The 19,380-nt window shown below is 42.9% G+C and overlaps 2 long non-coding RNA genes across 4 annotated transcripts; one reads left to right on the top strand and one right to left on the bottom strand.

Moving 5' to 3' along the window:
- Positions 1 to 13,339: 13,339 nt before the first annotated feature.
- On the top strand, positions 13,340 to 14,088 carry LOC123452539. Its single transcript, XR_006632613.1, has 2 exons — positions 13,340 to 13,465; positions 13,569 to 14,088. It is a non-coding gene; the product is annotated as an uncharacterized LOC123452539 (long non-coding RNA).
- Positions 14,089 to 17,169: 3,081 nt separating this feature from the next.
- Positions 17,170 to 19,301, bottom strand: LOC123452540. Of its 3 annotated transcripts, none has more exons than XR_006632615.1 (3): positions 18,730 to 19,301; positions 18,279 to 18,423; positions 17,170 to 18,191 (listed from the first exon to the last, which is right to left on the bottom strand). It is a non-coding gene; the product is annotated as an uncharacterized LOC123452540 (long non-coding RNA). The 3 variants fall into 3 exon arrangements; XR_006632616.1 differs by having other exon boundaries at positions 17,170 to 18,196; XR_006632614.1 differs by having other exon boundaries at positions 17,170 to 18,423.
- Positions 19,302 to 19,380: the final 79 nt, after the last annotated feature.

Raw genomic sequence — 19,380 nt, forward strand, 5'->3', positions numbered from 1 at the left:
AAGCTCTAGACCATGACGCCTAACCGTCTGGAGGATGCACAGTCCTCAAAGGTAAAAGGCTTCAGTCCCACACAGGAACAACTTCTTCAGTGATGCTCAATCACTAGGTTTGGTTTGTGGTTTCGATGGGTGGTGAATTTCCTCACTGATGAATTACGCTCGACGGCTCTGAGGAATTTGGATTGCTCTTATAACAAGTGTCAGTTTCTAACGGAGCAGCCAACCAGCTAGTGGTTGTGGGGGTGGCTATTTATAGCCTGGGAGCATCCCGACATGATTTGACACTAATGCCCTTAAATAATATGACCGTTGGAGTGGATAAGACCAGTGACTTGGCGTGGCTATCGAAACGGTCGGAACTCTCAACTGTGAGAGTCCTCATGTCACTCATATTCCTCACTTGAGGCTTTTGGTAGGATTAGGCTTGGGTTGAGCATCATGAGGAAATTCATTCCATAGTGTAACTTCAACCCCCTTTAACAGTACGGTGTTCCTATTACTCGAATGCGAAGAAAGTAAAACAGAAAGTGTGAATCTTCATGCTTCAATTCTTCAGAGTGATTTTCTTCAGGAACCGCCGGACTTCTTAATATCAGTATCTTCATGAGGAATATCAATTTCATCGCAGATTCCTCGCGATTCATTTCTTCAGCTTCAGACCAATCTCTTCAACTGAAGACATATATTTTTAGGGGTCGATATTCTTCAAATATCTCAAACTCCTCAATGACTTATAGATCCTCTGTACACTCACAAACACATTAGATACTTAACCTATAAGTCTTCAAACCACCAAAATCACTAAGGGGCACTAGATGCACTTACACAATGGCATAATCAACTAGCAAGCAAATAATAATAAGCCTCAAGTGTCAATACTTCAATCAAAACAACATGAAGCAGTACGAATAGATGGTATCTCGCTAGCTCTTTCTGAGACCGCAAAACATAAATGCAGAGCACCTTCAAAGACCAAGGGCTGACTAAATATTGTAACTCAAGGCAATGAAGATCCAGTCACAGTCATACTCAACACAGTTAAAAGCAAAGCATAAAAATGACAGAGGTGCTCTCTAATTGGTGCTTTTGTAAGAGGAGGATGACTCAACAAGAACATAAATAGACAGGCCCTTCGCAGAGGGAAGCATTGATTTGTAGAGGTGCCAGAGCTCAAGCTTTGAAAACAGAGATAAAAACTTGGGTGGCATGCTTTCATTGTCAACGCAGTGACTAAGAGTTCTGAACATCTTCCACACTACACATGCTATAGGCGGTTCCCAAACAGAAAAGTAAAGTTTTGACTCCCCCGCCACCAATCAATCACACTTCATGGCTAGCCGAATCCTCGGGTACCGTCCATACCAACAACAATCTTGGGGGAGTTTTGTTTGCAATTATCTTTTCGATTTGAGCATGGAACTGGGAATTCCAATTACCGGCCCCTTTCTCGTGAATGATAGTGAATAAACACATATCGAGGATAACACGCCTAGCATGGAAGATACCAATAGCCCCCTGTAACCACATGAGCGGTTCGGGCATGCAAAACAGATTATTTCTTGAAGGTTTAAAGAGTGGCACATGCAAATTTACTTGGAACGGCAGGTAGATACCGCACATAGGTAAGTATGGTGGACTCACATGGCACAACTTTTGGTTTAATGGAGGTGGATGCATAAGCAGTATTCCCGCTTAGTACAAGTGAAGGCTAGCAAAAGATTGGGAAGCGACCAACTAGAGAGCGACAACAGTCATCAAAATGCATTCGGAGTAACTAATATTGAGTGCAAGCATGAGTAGGACATAAATCACCATGAACATGAACATCATAGAGGCTATGTTGATTTTTTTTCAACTACATGCGTGAACATGCGCCAAGTCAAGCCACTTGAATCATTCAAAGGAGGATACCATCCTATCATACTACATCATAGTCATCTCAACATTCATGTTGGCCACCAAGACAAACCATTATAAGCTCCTAGCTAAGTAAGCATGGCATAAGCAACTATGATCTCTAGGTTGTCATTGCAAACATGTTTCTCTCACAACAAAGCTGAACTAGGAACAGTGAGCAAGCCATATTTACAAAAACAAAACAGATCGAGTTCATACCAGCTTTTCCAGGCTCATTCACTTCATCATATATCGTCATTATTGCCTTTCACTTGCACGACCGGATGATGTGAACAATAATAAGAGTGCTCGTGCATTGGACTAAAGCTGGAATCTGCAGGCAAACACAAAGGAGAAGACTAAGTAATATGGCTCTTTGAAAGTTAAACAGGTATGCATGCAAGAGCCACTAAACATTGTAACCAATATATTCTACCTTGACCCAAAGAAAAAGAAACTATTTACACAGGAAATCTCCCAACAAGCAAAAGAAGAAAAAGAAAATCTTTTTGGTTTTTCTCAAACTAGACAGACACACGAAAATAAAATGAGAAAAGAAAATAAACTAGCATGGATGATACAGTGGCAAAGTCTGAACACCGGCTAACAAAGTGAAAGCATAAGCAAGAATGTAAAGTCGGTGAGAACACGTAGTCCCCCAAGCTTAGGCTTTTGGCCTAAGTTGGTCTACTCCCAAGGATGGTCCTGGCGAAACCCAAAATCATAATGGGGGTTATAGGGAGCGCTGCAACCACTGCCTGAATAGCTGCCTCACGGAGACGAGCAGCCTTTGCCTCCCTCTCGTACTCCCCTGCCTCTCCTCTGGTTATGTAATATCTCCGTTTTACCTGAAAGTCAAAGAAAACAGGAGCAGGAAGGGTAATATGGAAAACAAGCTGCCGGTTAAATATCAAACGGTATAGGAGGGATTCATCATCCCTCTCAAGGAACTGGTAGCGTGTCAAAGCGACGCGGTCAAGGAAAGCTGTAAGGAGCGGGGGATCTCCTTCGCGGATGGGTACTCCAAGAAAATTTGCTATGCGAGTGGCATAGATGCCACCAAAGAAATCCCCATCAATAGCATTCTTATTCAACCTCCTTGCTATAATAGCTCCCATGTTGAAGCTTTTGTCACCCGTCACTGCTCTCTTAAGGATACTAAGGTCGGGTGTGCAGAGGTGACAATGTTCAATCTTGCCATTAATGTATCTGCCTATGAAGAGGCAAAGTAATGCAAGGCAGGAAAATGAATACTCCCCATGGTAGCTGGCGTAATGTCTCTAGTTTCTCCAACCGTAATACCAGTGCAAAAATCTCTAACCGGAGATTTAGGAGGATCACTGAGGCTACCCCAAGTAGGTATTTTGCAAATTCTGTTGAAATCCTCTAGATCCATGGTATACGATTTATCATAGAGATCAAACAGTACCGATGTTTCACGGCGAGCTGAAAATTTGAATCTACGAACAAAAGAGGCAGTGAGAGCAACATATTGTTCACATTTATCGGAGATGAATTATTCGAGTCCGACGTTGTGAACAAGTGCATCAAACTCATCTTTGAAGCATGCCTCAATCATAAATTCATCAAAAGGCCATTCACATGGTTGAACCTGCGCGTCCCTAGGTTGTTAAGGATCAGGCTCCCGAATCGCAAGATAGGGACCTCTCTTGCTTGAGGAACCACCATGAAAGTTTCTCCTGAACATCTTCCTTTTCTGAAATTTTCAGTGACCCAAAGGAAAGGTGAACAAGGTTCAACTAAACTCGTAGCAACTACTCCAACAAGTTCCTAGAGACCATATTGCGCATCAAAGCTACTTGGGACCAGCTAGAATCAGCATGCAAAGCTCAAGAACATGGTCACCAAGGCAGCAAAAATACGCGGAGTATAAGGCACTAGAGCAAAAACTAATTTGACCAATGGAGGAGTCACTTACCAAGGAGTAATTTCCCCAAAATAGTTCGGAGAATAGTGATTTGAGCAAAGAGATCGAAAATCCCAGCAAGAGGAGCAAGAACACGGGTTTGAGCTGCGAAACGATTTTTTCTGGAGGTAGGAGAAGCGGATGAGAGCAAGAATGAGTGGAGGGGGTGCCTGTGGGCCCCACAAGCCTGGGTGGCGCGGCCAGGGGGTGCCCGCGCCCCTAGGGCTTGTGGCCCACTGGTGTGGCCCCCAGACAGACTCTTTGTCCCAGAATTTTTCAAAAAATCCAGAAAAAATCGTACTTGATTTTCACAGTGTTCGGAGAACTTTGATTTTCGGGGTATTTTTCTACCAGACGCTAAAACAGAAAACAGGGAAAACTAAACTAAATCTACATTTTTCTTCTAAGCAACCTAAAGTGAAAGCTTGGAGCAGAGGTTTGTGACTCCTCGATTCATCCATCTCATGGTCATCGAAAGAAATCCGTCAATGGAGTTGATCAAATCCCCTCCACAAAACTTTTCTCGAATCGCAAAAGAAGACGGAGAATTTTCGAATAGTCACTAGGTCACCTCAATCGGGATGTGTATCTCCCCAACAAGCAAATCATACTTCATCTTACACGAGGAATAGGGTATTCAAAGCTCCCAATAAGAATCGATGAAGTTTTTTCGATAGCATTGATGCAATGTACTCGATATTGTTTCTTCGGAAAGTGCACCGTATGCTCATTACCGTTGACATGGAAAGTGACATTGCCTTTGTTGCAATCTATAACAGCCCCTGCAGTGTTTAAAAAGGGTCTTCCGAGGATGACAGCCATGGCATCATCCTCGGGAATATCCAAGATAACAAAGTCTGTTAAGATAGTGGTGTTAGCAACCACAACAGGCACATCCTCGCAAATGCCGATAGGGAAAGCAGTTGATTTGTCGGCCATTTGCAGAGAGATTTCAGTGGGTGTCAACTTATCCAGTTCAAGTCTACGATAAAGAGAGAGAGGCATAACACTAACACCGGCTCCAAGGTCGCATAACGCAGTTCTAACATAGTTACCTTTAATGGAGCAAGGTATAGTAGGCACACCGGGATCACCTAGTTTCTTCAGAGTTCCACCCTTGAAGGTATAGTTGGCGAGCATGGTGGAAATCTCAATATCAGGTATCCTCCTCTTCTAAGTCACAATATCCTTCATGTACTTAGCATACGGAGACATCTTGAGCATATCCGTCAAACGCATTTGCAGAAAGACAGGTCTGATCATCTCAACGAATCGCTCAAAATCCTCATCATCCTTTTTCTTGGATGGTTTGGGAGGAAAGGGCATAGGTTTCTGAACCCATGGTTCCCTTTCTTTACCGTGCTTCCTAGCAGCGAAGTCATTCTTATCGTATCTTCTATTCTTAGGCTATGGATTATCAAGATCAAGTTCAATCTCGACATCCTTATCATTGCTAGGTTGAGCATCATCATGAACATCACTATTGATATTATCATTAGGCTCATGTTCATCACCAGATTGTGTTTCAGCATCAGAGATAGAGGCATCATTTCGACTCTCAGGTGTAGCAACAACATGGTTGCTAGCGTGCAGGTTCCTATCATCTTTTTTCTTCTTTCTAGGATGACTAGGTGCATCAGTGCTAACTCCTTGAGAATCTTGTTCAATTCTCTTCGGATGACCCTTAGGACACAAAGGTTCCTGGGTCATTCTACCGCCTCTAGTGACGACTCTAACAGAATTATCATTCAACTCACTGAGCAAGTCATTCTGAGCTTTAAGTACTTGTTCTACCTCAGTAGTAACCATAGAAGCATGTTTACTCAGAAGTTTAAGATCATTGACGTTTCTGTCCACACAAGCACTTAAATGACTAAGCATACGAGCATTCTGTTCCAATTGTCTGCCAACATAATCATTGAAACTCTGTTGTTTGGCAACGAAGTTATCAAATTCATCCATGCATAAGCTAGCAGGTTTATCAAAAGGAATATCACTCTCATCAAACCTACGCAGAGAATTTACTTCTACTACCTGTATCGGGTTATCGAGACCATGGATCTCTTCGATAGGTGGTAGATTTTTGACATCTTCAGATTTAATGCCTTTCTCTCGCATAGATTTCTTGGCTTCTTGCATATCTTCAGGACTGAGGAATAGAATTCCTCTTTTCTTCGGAGTTGGCTTAGGAGGTGGTTCGAGAATAGTCCAAGCATTCTCATTGCACAAGATGTTATTCAGTAGAATCTCAGCTTGTTCTACGGTTCGTTCCCTAAAAACACTACCGGCACAACTATCTAGATGGTCTTTGGAAGCATCGGTACGTCCATTATAGAAGATATCAAATATTTCATTCTTCTCAAGAGGGTGATCAGGCAAAGCATTCAGTAGCTGGATGAGCCTCCCCCAAGCTTGTGGGAGACTCTCTTCTTCAGCTTGAGCAAAGTTGTATATTTCCTGCAAGGCAGCTTGCTTCTTATGGGCAGGGAAATATTTTTTAGAGAAGTACTAGACCATATCCTGGGGGCTACGCACACAACCAGGAGCAAGAGAAGTGAACCAGGTCTTAGCATCATCCTTTAGCGAGAAAGGAAACAACTTAAGCATATAGTAGTGGCGGATCTTTTCCTCACTAGTGAATAGGGTGGCTATATCGTGCAGTTTGGTAAGATGGGCTACAACCGTTTCAGACTCATAACCGTGAAAAGGATCAGATTCGACTAGAGTGATTAACTCAGAGTCGACAAAGAATTCATAATCCTTATCGGTCACAAAGATAGGCGAAGTGGCAAACTTCGGGTCATATTTCATCCTAGCGTTTAGAGATTTTTCTTTCCACTTGCACGGAAGTTTCTCAACATCATAGCTATCCTTACACGCAAGAAAATCCTCAGCTATCTCTCCCTCCATAACATAGCGCGTATCAGGCATAACATGCAATTCAGGCATAGTAGCAGGTTCTACTTCAATAGTATCAGCAGTTTCAGAAGTATCATCACATCTAGCAGCAACTCTAGCAATATGTGCATCAAGGAATGCACCAAGTGGCAAAGCAGTATCAGGCATAGCATCATCAGGCATAGTATCAAGTATAGCATCATCAGGCATAGTATCAAGCATAGCATCATCATGCATAGTATCAAGCATAGCATCATGGGCGGCGGAAGTAGCATCATCAAGCACAGGTGACATATCAAGATTTCTAGCAGGAGATGAAGTCGCAAACTTACTCAAAACTGAAGGTGAATCAAGTGCAGAGCTAGATGGCAGTTCCTTACCTCTCCTCGTAGAGGAAGGCAGGATCTTAGTTCTTGGATCTTTTGGATTCCTTATAGTGATCAGCAGACGTCAATCCCAAGTGACTCAGAGAATATAGCTGTGCTTCCCCGGCAACGGCGCCAGAAAAAGCCTTGACAACACACAAGCGTATGGGATCGCAACAGTTTTCGAGGGTAGAGTATTCAACCCAAATTTTTTGGTTCGCCAAGGAGAAGCAAAAGAATATTCTCAAGTATTAGCAGCTGAGTGTGTCAGATTCAACCACACCTAAAAGATTAGTGTCTGCAAGCAAAGTATCAGTAGCAAAGTAGTATGATAACAACGATGCCAGAAACGATCTATTGACGGCAGACTATTGCTAACTGTTGTATCAATGGCGCCAGTAAAAAACACGTTGACGGGGGACTATTCTTCCCCAGCAACTACTCCAGAAAAGTCTTGCACTAAGTAGCAGCGGAGTAGCAAGGAATAGCAGTAGCAGTAGCAGCAAAGTAAGAGTAGTAGCAACAGTAGCAGCAAAGTTATAGCAGTAGCAACAGTAGCAGCAAAGTGACAGTAGTAGCAACAGTAGCAGCAAAGTGGCCAAATCCCTTTTGTAGCAAGGGACAAGCCTAGACAAAGTAACGTAGCGAGGACCAGTAGTAAAAGACTCGTAGGCAATGGATCGGTGATGGATGAGTATGACATATGTGATTCGCCATGTAACAGCTATAACACAGAGAGATATGTAACTAGCTCCCGTTCGTCAATCTAATGTAGGCATGTATTCCGTATGTAGTCATACGTGCTTAGGGAAAAGAACTTGCATGACATCTATTGTCCATCTCTCCCGTGGCAGCGGGGTCCTAATGGAAACTACGGGATATTAAGGTTCTCCTTTTAATAAAGAACCGGACCAACGCATTAACACGCGGTGAATACATGAACTCCTCATACTATGGTCATCTCCGGGAGTGGTTCCGGCTATTGTCACTCCGGGGTTGCCTGGTCATAACACATAGTAGGTGACTACAACTTGCAAGATAGGATCTAAAACACACATATATTGGCGACAACATAATAGGTTCAGATCTGAAATCATGCCACTCGGGCCCTAGTGACAAGCATTAAGCATAGCCAAGTAGTAGCAACATCGATCTAGAACATAGTGGATACTAGGGATCAATCCCCGTCAAGAACTAACTCGATTACATGATAGATCTCATCCAACTCATCACCGTCCAGCAAGCCTACGATGAGATTACTCACGAACGATGAAGAGCATCATGGAATTGTCGATGGAGAAAGGTTTATGATGACGATGCCGACGATTTCCCCTCTCCGGAGCCCGAAACGGACTCCAGATCTGCCCTCCAGATGAAGAATAGGATGTGGCGGCGCCTCCGTATCGTAAAACACGATGAAACCTTCTCTCTGATTATTTTTTCAGGCGAAACGGAGAGATATAGAGCTGAGTTTGGGGGCGGTGGTGCCACGTGGTCCCCACAAGCCTGCACGGCGCGGCCTAGGGGGGTGGCCGCGGCCTGTGGGCTTGTGGCCCACTGGCACGCCCCATCCGATGGATCTTTGCGCAGGTATTTTTCTTTTATTCCAGAAAAAATCTCCGTAAATTTTTAGGACATTCCGAGAACTTTTATTTCTGCACGAAAACAACACCATGGCAATTCTGCTGAAAACAACATCAGTCCGGGTTAGTTCCATTCAAATCATGCAAATTAGAGTCCAAAACAAGGGCAAAAGAGTTCAGAAAAGTAGATATGACAAAGACGTATCAAGGTCTGGGCTGCAGCCTTGCCAAGCTAAGAGGGATTTTGCAGCAATGGCTGGTGCTCTGCGACACTGCACAGATGGATGCACTGAAGCGGTTCATTCTGCTCCTGGACAAGCACCGAGGAGAGATCTTGCGGATAACGTGGATTTGAGTATATAATTTCCATGAATTGTAATAATATAATTCAGACTGTTGCTGCCGGTCTAGGCCGGGATTTGCTTGGTTGAACTTGTTTCATTGTGAGTCGGTTTCTCCATAGATAGATCCTTGTATGGCGTAGGAAATTTTTGAAATTACTACGTTACCCAACAAGATGTTGTGGTTCTACTAATGTGCCTCTGAAGGTGGCAACCGGACCTTTACAAATAAGGTTTGTGAAATCTTCACAACTTAATTGGAGGACCTTTACAAACAAGGTGACCCCGTACCACCACGAAGTTTCCCCAAAATGGATTGTAGCTCTGAGGTGACCTCTTCTGTCTAGGGTGCCCAAACACCCAAGAGTTACAAGATCCATAAGGGATTAGTGGGGTTCAAAGTTATCTTGGTGGAAGTATAGATCGGGACCCTCTCTAGCAAACCCTAGAAAAACAACAAGATTTGATGCTTAGGAGAGAGATCGACCGAAAATGAGCTTAGGGGCAACAATGGAGCTTGAGGGAAAAAGAGGTAGGTCTTCTTGAGGAAGAATATCTCCTTATATAGTGAGGGGGTGGGGGACAAATCCAACAGTTTTTTGCTCGTAGATGCGCATAAGCGGTACTACCACTTGGCACGGTGGTACCAACCACCGCGTGCAAATGGGAGACCAACATGTGTGGTAGTTCTCCTCAAACGGTACTACCAACCCTACGAGCGGTACTACCGCTACATATAGCACAACGCGGAGTCCCAGTAGTAGTAGAGGCGGGCAGGGTGGAGCTACCACTTGGAGCGGTACTACCACGATCTCCCTCCCCCTCGGCTCCACTACCATGAATGCGGACATGAATTTCTCGAGGCCATAAATGTGCTAAGGTAGTAGCCTGCGATAGTAGGAGTTGCAGTACCACACTAAGCAATACTACCGCCCTACACCAGTGGTACTACCGCTAAAGGCGGCACAACTGTGCTTTACCACCGCCCCACCACCATGAAAATGGAGAGGGCAACATAAGCACAAACTCAAGCGATGGTACAACGGCCCTGGTCTATGGTAGTATCACACCGCTCCAAAGCGCGGTACAACTGCTTAGGCGCCTCAAGGAAGCCCAATCATAGAACAGGGAGGAACTCCATGTTGCGAGGAAGGTAAAGAGGGTGCAAATGAAATGTGTACATGTTTATTTCACCCTAATCTTTCCATGGTGGACCTCTATTAATAGTACATTTTTCTACGACTCAAATCCACCAAAAATAAATCATCGAAAAATAATCGTATTCACTCTTAATCACCAAGAGGATATAAACCGTCTTGTTCCATCTAGTATATCTCTGAAAATACTCAATGCACACGGGTGTGGGTGGATTGGGATGTCAGTTGGTATTCTAGAAGTTCCTAGGTACAAGATGATTGTGTTGTGCAAATTGCAAGCTACTAAGGGCCTAGTTGTGATCTTTGGGGTAGATGATTCAGTCACTAAGATGAGTATCTAGGCAAGTTTGTATTTCATGTGCACACCTCTAGCTGGTACTTGTTGTCCAAGTTGAAAAAGGGTCCAGAAAGTTAAAGAGAGAGGAGGGGCTTGAATGCAAAAGTTTCTGGGAAGGCCATGGACCTTTCTGTAGTATATTTGACCTAAAGTATTTACATGGAATATTTGACCATTTACACAAAATCGGAGAGGTTAGTTGCTTCACAGTTCAAGTGTTATATGGCTCATATTCCTTTATAAAAAGAATATGCTTCCTTAAGTTTGAAGCATGAGCAAAGTTCAGATGTTAGGGGTGAAGAGCAACTAGGGTAGATGGGTTTTTATATAGTTTCTAGGTTTATTAAGTCTAGAAGAGATGATTACAGAAGAATCAGAACAAAAGGCAGAAAAAACAAATGAAGAACAAGAAAAAGAAAAAGGGCAAAAGACCGGGTGTTACAAACGTTAGGTGATATCATCCGGTATTCTCCGAGACCCTGCCAGCAACTCCGAAACGCTTTCGGTTTCTCTCAGTACTATTCTTTTATTCTCGAAACCTTTTCCATAATATCTTCTCATACTTGAAACTCGCCTACAAAACTCAGTAGACCATAATCCCTTAAGCATATGTGAGCATGTAGGTTGGATAAAATATAGACATGCATGAACGAGAAGATGTTAAGCGTGTTGGCGAAAGCGGGGGCCTGGTTATATTTTGGAAAGAGGGCATCAAATCGGAGCTATATAATTTTTTCAAAAGATATCAAATTGACGTAGAGATTATTGAAATGGATGGCTTGAGACGCAGGCTCACGTGTAAATATATATGGGAAGCCGGCCTCGAATAAAAAGGGAAGAAAGAACGTGGAGGCTACTGATGAATCTTAATGCGCAAATGGCGATGCATTTGGTTACGTTTGGGAGATTTTAACGAATACTCCACCATCATCATGCAAAAAATGGAAGAAGAAAAAAAGAGAGGAGGCCAACCAAGAAACGAGACCCGGCCGGCCGCTTGGACAGATACGGAGAAACCCACCCTAGCTTGAACACCGTGGATTAGTGGACCTGTGTTTACGAAGGTGATATATTATATACATAGTTTCATACACATGGAGAAACCACGACCATATATGTACCGGCAAATTCTGCAAAGGATAACATATTATTTTCTGATGATGATGATGATGATGTAAAGGAGAGATTTGTCTGCATCTGATGGGTTGGTGAGTGTTAGAATGTTGTGATTCTTAGCACCCCAAGAGTTTGCGCAATGTTACAGCCATAATGCCACCGCTAACTCTAAGTGGCTCGAGGGTCAAGGGCAGGCGCGGCAGGCAGTTCCATGCTCGAAAGCGCGTCCCTTCTTCTTCTTGCAATCCATCTATAAGGCCTCACAACTCTCCAGCCCGCTCCGCTCCCGACTTCACCTGCTCCCTCTGCCCCCGACTTCACAACGCGGAGTCCCGGTAGTAGTAGTATATAAAGCATTCGGGTCACGATGTCCATATCCATCTCCCAGCTCTCCGGCAACAACAGCAACGGCAGCCACTCCGGCAACCTCCAGTTCCAGCGCGGTAAGCCACCCATCCTCCCGGCCCTCACACAGCTGCGAGGCTCGGCATCGCTCCATCCATCCATATGGAGGCCGTGGTGTCCCACTCCAACTCCAACTCCAACCCCGAAGGCGGCGACGGCGTCGAGGTCAACGCCATGGCCGCCGACCTGGAGATGGGCCATTCCACCTCAACCATGCTCAACGCGCTGCATTCCATGCTGCCTCGCGCGTCGCCGCCGGCGGTAGCGCAGCTGCAGCGCGCGCTGTGGGGGCTGGGCTCGCTCACGCTTGTCCTGGCCCTCACCACCCTCCTCCACCTGCCGGCGGCCGGGCCCGTCTTCGCGCACTACAAGCCGGCGTACTATGCCATCCTCGCCTTCGTCCTCTTCGTCGCCGTGCCGGTGGTGCTGGCCACCGCCTTCTGCCTGCCGCGCTGCGCCGATGGCCGCCGCCGCCGCCTCCTCGGATTCGCCAGGGGCCTCCTCCCCTGCGCTTACGTGCTGCTCCTCGTCGTCATCTCTGTGGGTGGGTTCGTCCCCTTCAAGTTCTCATCTTGATCGGTGGTTTATTATTTATATGTATCTGTCAAATTTCAGTTATTTATTTATTTCTGGGTACATGTGGAATGGAATAGATAGGTTATATGTTTTTCTTGATGCACATGTTAGCGAATCTGAATCGATCTGTATGCCGCGGTGCTGTCCTCGATCTGCAAGCAAATAAGTCATTGTCATGTTGTTTGTCCTGTCTGCAAGCAAATATGAATGTCATGTCTGGCTCTGCTTGGATTCAGATTGTCCTGGTATTGGATTCGGATTGTTTTCAGTACATTATATTAATTGGCCAGGTTTAGGACTCAGATCGTTTTGGGTGCAGTAAAACTGGCCTGGTGTTGGATTCAGATTGTTTTGAGTGCACTGATTGGCCTGATATTGGATCCAGATTGTTTTGAGTACATCAACTGGCCTCGTATCGTATTGATTCATATTTTTGAGTACACACTGATTGGCCTGGTATTGAATTCAGATCGTTTGGGTACACATTAATTGGCCTGGTAATTAGATTCGGACCTCATGTATATATATGTTTTGAGTAACGCTACTGATCAAGAACGAGCAACCCCTGTTCTTTATGAATGTCAATTTTGACCTATGCCATCATTAATTAGTAATGTTCCTCATGTGTTGTATCCATGCTGTAGTCTATTGTCTGTTTGTCTTACTCTTGTATGGTAGTTATTTTAGGGTTCATGGAATTAATGTGCTTGCACTGTTTACCAATTCAGGAATGGTTTTCTGGGAAAAAGTTAGGCTTGTAGCATTTCTACATCAACGAAATGAAGCCAGTGATTATGATCTCCTTGGCGCGCAACTTAGTTTGTTATCTCTGGAGCTCTAGCCAGTGCTGTTGTACTGCTCAAGGTATGTTAATTACTGCCCAGTGTTACTGATGAAGCCAGAATATCCGTAATTTTGTGATATACTTGCATGCTTCATTCTTAATTAAGATAATACCGTGCTGCAGATCCTTCTCTCGCTGAAAGTGCCCTGAGAGACACGACGAGGTGCTCCAGCTGGGCCTCATGGAGTACTTTAGCTGGCCCGCACCCCCTCAGCTCTACATCGGGGGCGAGTTCTTCGACGGCTGCGGCATCACCATCGGTATGTATATATATGCTCTCTGTCTTTTCTTCCCCCACGATACAGTTCAGGACTTTGAGACCCTCTGTTACAACTTACAACATACACGCACGATACGGAATATGAATCTGTTCTCTTAGAAACCTGTTCTGGTTAGCATCAGGGCATAGCAATTCATTCATTAATCTGAAATATAAGTTCAGTTGAGGACAATAATCGTAGATTTGGCATGTGAAAACTCCATATCTATCTGTGTAGATGTTTCATTTGCTCATATTGAAGGCATGGTACATTCTTGTATCTGAAAGTGTCAATGGCAGTGGCAAAAAAATTATGGTTGATCTCTTCACATTCAACAGGATTGGAGTGGATATGGCACTACCTGTGGAATATACTCTCTCTGCTTTCTTTTTCCCCATTTACGGTTCAAAATTCGAGTCATACTACTATAGTAGTACATGCCGACGGTATTATTTAGGAAAATTGTTCGGTGAGAAACCTGTTCTGTGCATCACAGCATAGCAATTCATTCGTTGATCCGACATAGTTCAGTTGAGGGCAAAATTAATTGGTAGATTAGACATATGGAAACTTCATGTCTGTACATGTTTCAGGAATATAGTTTGCTCATATTTATTTATTTTTTGTAGTTTGCTCATAGTGAAGGCATGATACATTCTTGTTGTTTCTTGTACATGAAAGGGTCTTGGGCAGTGTCATTGTTTCATAGCCTCAAATTTAAGAGATAAACTAGGATTGGATTGCACTTGGCCCTCTGTTACTGTGGGAAGTCTCTGCTTTCCTTTGTTGGTCAACTTTTCTTTTGGGGATGCGGTAAGGACGAAGGGGATAAAAACTAGAAAACAATTTATTTATGGAAACTACGATAAAGTTAGGAAAGTGAAGATGTGAAGGAATTGTGAACATGATCAAACAAAGGTCGTACCGAAAATAATCTAGAAGTACGAATCGGTTCATTAAAACTGAAATTGTTATAAGTGGAATCTTAAAAGTACAATACAAGTCCCAAAACTTGTGATAGACATTTGATGGATGAGCTAGCAGAGTGAGTACACTACTTACCGGTGACAAATTTGAATGTATACTTCCTGAAAAAAATGAGTCGGACATGGCCTATGTCATGTAGTCTGTGTGGTGTAGTGTGTACATGTGCTCTAGGGATCAGGGATCCTATGCTCTAGTGCTTAGCCAAAACTACTGGCAGTATCAGAAGATATGGATGTCATGTTTATGGTCAGATTTAGATAAGGAAGATTAAGCTGTCATATTTTTCTCTCAGCGCCAACTACATTAGACGGTGTTCTTCATTCCGGTAGTGAGATAATGTCAGCCTCTGGTGTGAGCTAATAATCATGATGCTCGGATTCTGAAATTCGGAGCAAGCATCTTTACTGTAACACAAGAAACTGTGTTGTATCATCAACAAGCCTGATGACAACCATTGGAAATTCTTTTACAGGTTTACTAGCAAAATGACCCGTGCGTTGCCATGGAAGAAAAAAAACATAATCTTCAATGATGGTGACCACATTATGTTCACTTATCATCGCTTGATTTAAAAAAATTTGTGCACAAATGCAAAAAAATGTTTCTTCTTTTAAATTTATTCACAAGTTGAAGCAATCTTTACATTTTCAAAAAATATATATCATGGTTGTCAAAAATCTTGGTAACTCAAAGATTTATTCTAAATTTCAAGATTTTTTTTAGAAAACATACAATAATAATCCGATCCATCCAACAGTTAATTCTTCAAAGTTCACACAGGTATATTGTCACAAAGACTTAGAAGCATTAATGTTTAACTACATACATTAGATCTTTCGTGAACAATTTTACAAATATGGGAACAATTTTAAAATCGAGAACATTTTTTACAATTTACAAACATTTAGTAAAAATCGTGAATATTTTTTATATTTCGAATGGGTTTAAATATTTTCTTTTGAATTGGCGACCAATTCAAGAAAAGACGAACATAATTTTTTATGTTGGAGGATTTTATTTTAAATTCACAAACATTTTTTGAAACACATGAAGTTTTTCTGAATAAACAAACATTTTTATAAATCAGTAATATATTTATTAAATGCATGAACATTGTTTTGGAATTTGCAAAAAAAATATAAAAATCCGGCGCTTTTTTGAACCCTATTTTTAATTCAAAATAAAAATTCGTCAGCATTTTAATTCAAAATTCCTATTTTATAATATGCAAAAGTTTTTTTAATTCTAAATTATTTAAATTATAAATAAACAAAAATGGAAAGGAAAATTTTAAATAAAAAAAAGAAACTATCAAAACAGGCATTAGCTATTTTTAAAATTTTAGGACATTTTTTAAATGCATTAACATATGTTGAATTAGAAAGCATTTTGTTAAATGACTTTAATAATTTTAATACATGGAATTGTATTTGAGATCATGGACTTTTCTTATTGTACAAACATTTTTCTAAAATTGCAAACATTTTATTGTATATGCAAGCATTTTTCACAAAACTCCGAGCAGTTTTTGAAGTCACAAACATTTTAATTTTTTAAATATGTTGATTTATAATTTTCAGTTTATTAAAATATTAAAGATTATTTGAAGTTCTAAATTATTTAAAATAAAAAATAAAACGGAACTGAAAATAAATAAATAAATGGAACTAAAAGCAGGCGTCTGTGCATGGGCCGGCCCATATGATGTGCTGGATATTCTCCCAGCGTGCAGAGCGTAATATAGGAGGTTTTTACATGGGCCGGCCCAGTCCAAAAATTTTCGCTTTGTGAAACGTTTTCTATTACTTATCGGTGGCATGGTGGGTAATTTATGCAAACTTTAGGGGTAATTTTCGAGACGGACGACCAGAAAACCGTATTTGCTTTATTTTTACTAGTAAAAGTGCCCGTGCGTTGCACCGGGTTAGATTGTTGATATTTGGATCATGAATTTTGTATTTGAAAAGTCCCGCCCTCACTCTTTGTCGACATCTACTCCAGCTCCGCACCTTCGTGGAAGTGCAAGTAGAGATTCAAACATATGAACTTTTGTACAAATGGAGTGAAACTTCACGCAGATTGGTCATATAGTTACCACAAGACCATCATCATAGTTTTACTTATTTAATCTCTGCAAACAACATGAAGGAAAAAAGGTGGGGGAAACTCTCAAAAAAAAAAATCTGCTCTGTCATAGCCAAAGGCCCCGAACCGATCCAGGTTATAGTTCTGTCTTTTAAATGAGCAAACTTAGCTAAGCTATCACTAATCTTATTTTGACTACGATTGATATGAGTAATATGATTCATCCAAAAGAGTAGTTGGAACTTTGATTTAATTTTCACAAACACCTTGCAAAAATGATAGTGATACACCAAAAATTCATTTCGCTCGCCTGGTTAGCACAGACAGAGTTTGCTGACATAGACAACTGACAAGATCTGGGCATGGAATAAGGATCATGAAAACTTGGAAAATCAAAAATCTGCATACATCTTTTTTTATTTGAGAAAGGCATGCATCATTTCAAAGTCTCTGATTCAACACGCACCAGTAAATATAGTAACTACCAGCTGGAGTCGTCATTACATAAATGATGTTATAACCTCCATCAGCTACAGATTACAATGGAACACACCAAAGGGTACAGGTTGCCATCAGCCTGACTGTGCCAAGGTATTTCTCTTTTTTGGGAGCACAAATATTCAGTAAATACAATGGGCTCCATTAACCTCGCATCTCCTGATTATGCATAGCAGAATGGTCATAGAAGCTGAATGTCGATATACAAATATTTTGACCATAGAAGCTCAATCATCACACAACAGCCAGAGGATTATATTTATGCAAGAGAGATACGTGCATCATCAACTGAAAATGCTGCAGGGTGAAAACAAAGGTCAAGTGTATTACACAGCCCTGAGCTTTGGCACGTTACCATTATATCTGCATCTTACTTCATATTTGCTGCTCCTTCGCTCTCTTACGAGCCAGTGCTCGTTCTCTAGCAGCAGCAAGTGCATCATTACTCCTCTTATAGTGCTCGTCAGTGATTGGCGCTGGTTGAGCATTCTCGAGAGCTTGTGAAGCAGATGTGGAAACATCTGCCTCTTTCTCAATAGATCTAGCAGCTGTTGAATCGTTTGATCCAGTAGTTGCAGGTTCTACCACACTTCTACTTTCATGAGCCTTGATCCTGTTTCATGTGAATAGCATGGGCAAATTAATCAGCAAGCAATTTAATTCCTCAACATGAACCCAGTGTTCCAGTCTCATAGGCTCACCAGAATGATAAACTTTTTAAATCGCATCAGGAAAGTACCATGATAATTTACCTAACAGGGTAACAGGTCAAGAAAATGCAGTTCCTAACTGAAACATCAGCTCTTACCGGCTTGTTATCCACAACCTTTAAAAAATCCCCAAAAATATATTTTGAAATAAGATGCCCAAGAATAATCATGTATCATTGTATCTGATTCCTAACAAACCAAGGCTTCTGTCCTAACAAAAAATGGAGTTTTCCGATTCATTAACTTAAAATGCAAATAGCAATACATAACACTAAAATTGATGAATAGTGAACCTGAACCAGAGGTTGAAGTGTCTGATAGCTTGCATGATGCCGGAAACGCATCTCTCAATTGCATAAAGCAACTTAAGGTTATCTCTCCTCTTGGGCATTACTAACCTTAGCATTTCATCTCCCCTTAGCATTTCATCTCCCCTTCCTAAAAGAAGGATGCACCAGAGTATTCGTATTAAAATCTTAGGCGGACCTCGAATAAGAGATAGGAGACTAAAGCTGGAACTATGGTAGATGCAACTGAAACAAACAAACAAACCGTTTGTCTTAGGATCAGATGAATCACCTAAATTCGTGTTTGTGGATCATGCCATCACATAATTCCCATGAGATATATGATGGAATTAGTACACCCTAATTAAACTATCTAATTAAACCGTAGTATTTCACATATAGTAATTTAAAGAAGGGGAAGGAAAACGCAAAATTGTGGAGAGTGTTGTGTGGGTACCTAGGCATACAAGCAAGGAGCAAACGGCCTCGAGCGCAAACTCGAGCGCACGGAACTCAAAGGGGACAGCAAATCATGATGGCCTTGTCGACCTCGAGCGTTTGGCGCTCGATGGGAAAGGACAAAGGAGGACGGGGCTCCGCTTGCCGCGCCCAGCATCGCCTCCCTCTCTTTTCACAGGAGCTCGACGCCTCGGCCTCGTCGCCGGATCTGGCAAGGGGGCGCCGGAGTTGATGCGGGCGGCGAGGGCGAGGAATGCGCGGGCCTCGCCGTCAGTGCGGTAGAGCGAGCCGTTGAGCGGCCTGAGCTCGAGCGTCGATATGAAGGGCCGGCCGGTGGTGGCGTTGGAGAGGCAGACGGAGACGGTGGAGGACTGGGCCAGGACGACGGCCTCCCTGGTGAGCCGGCGCCAAAGGACCCCATCCTCGGCGTCACCGAGGCCTTCCTCGCCGACCCCATGGCCGGGAGAGACCCACCTCGACGCGTCCGGCCGGAGGTGGAGGAGGTGGCTGGTGGCGACGTGGTGGCCGGGTGCTAGGAGGAGCCGGTCGGTGGAGAGGAGGGGCAGGGGGGCGGAGGAGTCCGGGGGAGGCGCGGGGCGGCCCTGGCGGCGGTGGGGTGGGGCGGATCCGATCCGGGGGCGAGGGGCTG

This window comes from Hordeum vulgare, chromosome 5H (genome assembly GCF_904849725.1).
Source record: "Hordeum vulgare subsp. vulgare chromosome 5H, MorexV3_pseudomolecules_assembly, whole genome shotgun sequence".
Taxonomy (NCBI): Eukaryota; Viridiplantae; Streptophyta; class Magnoliopsida; order Poales; family Poaceae; genus Hordeum; species Hordeum vulgare.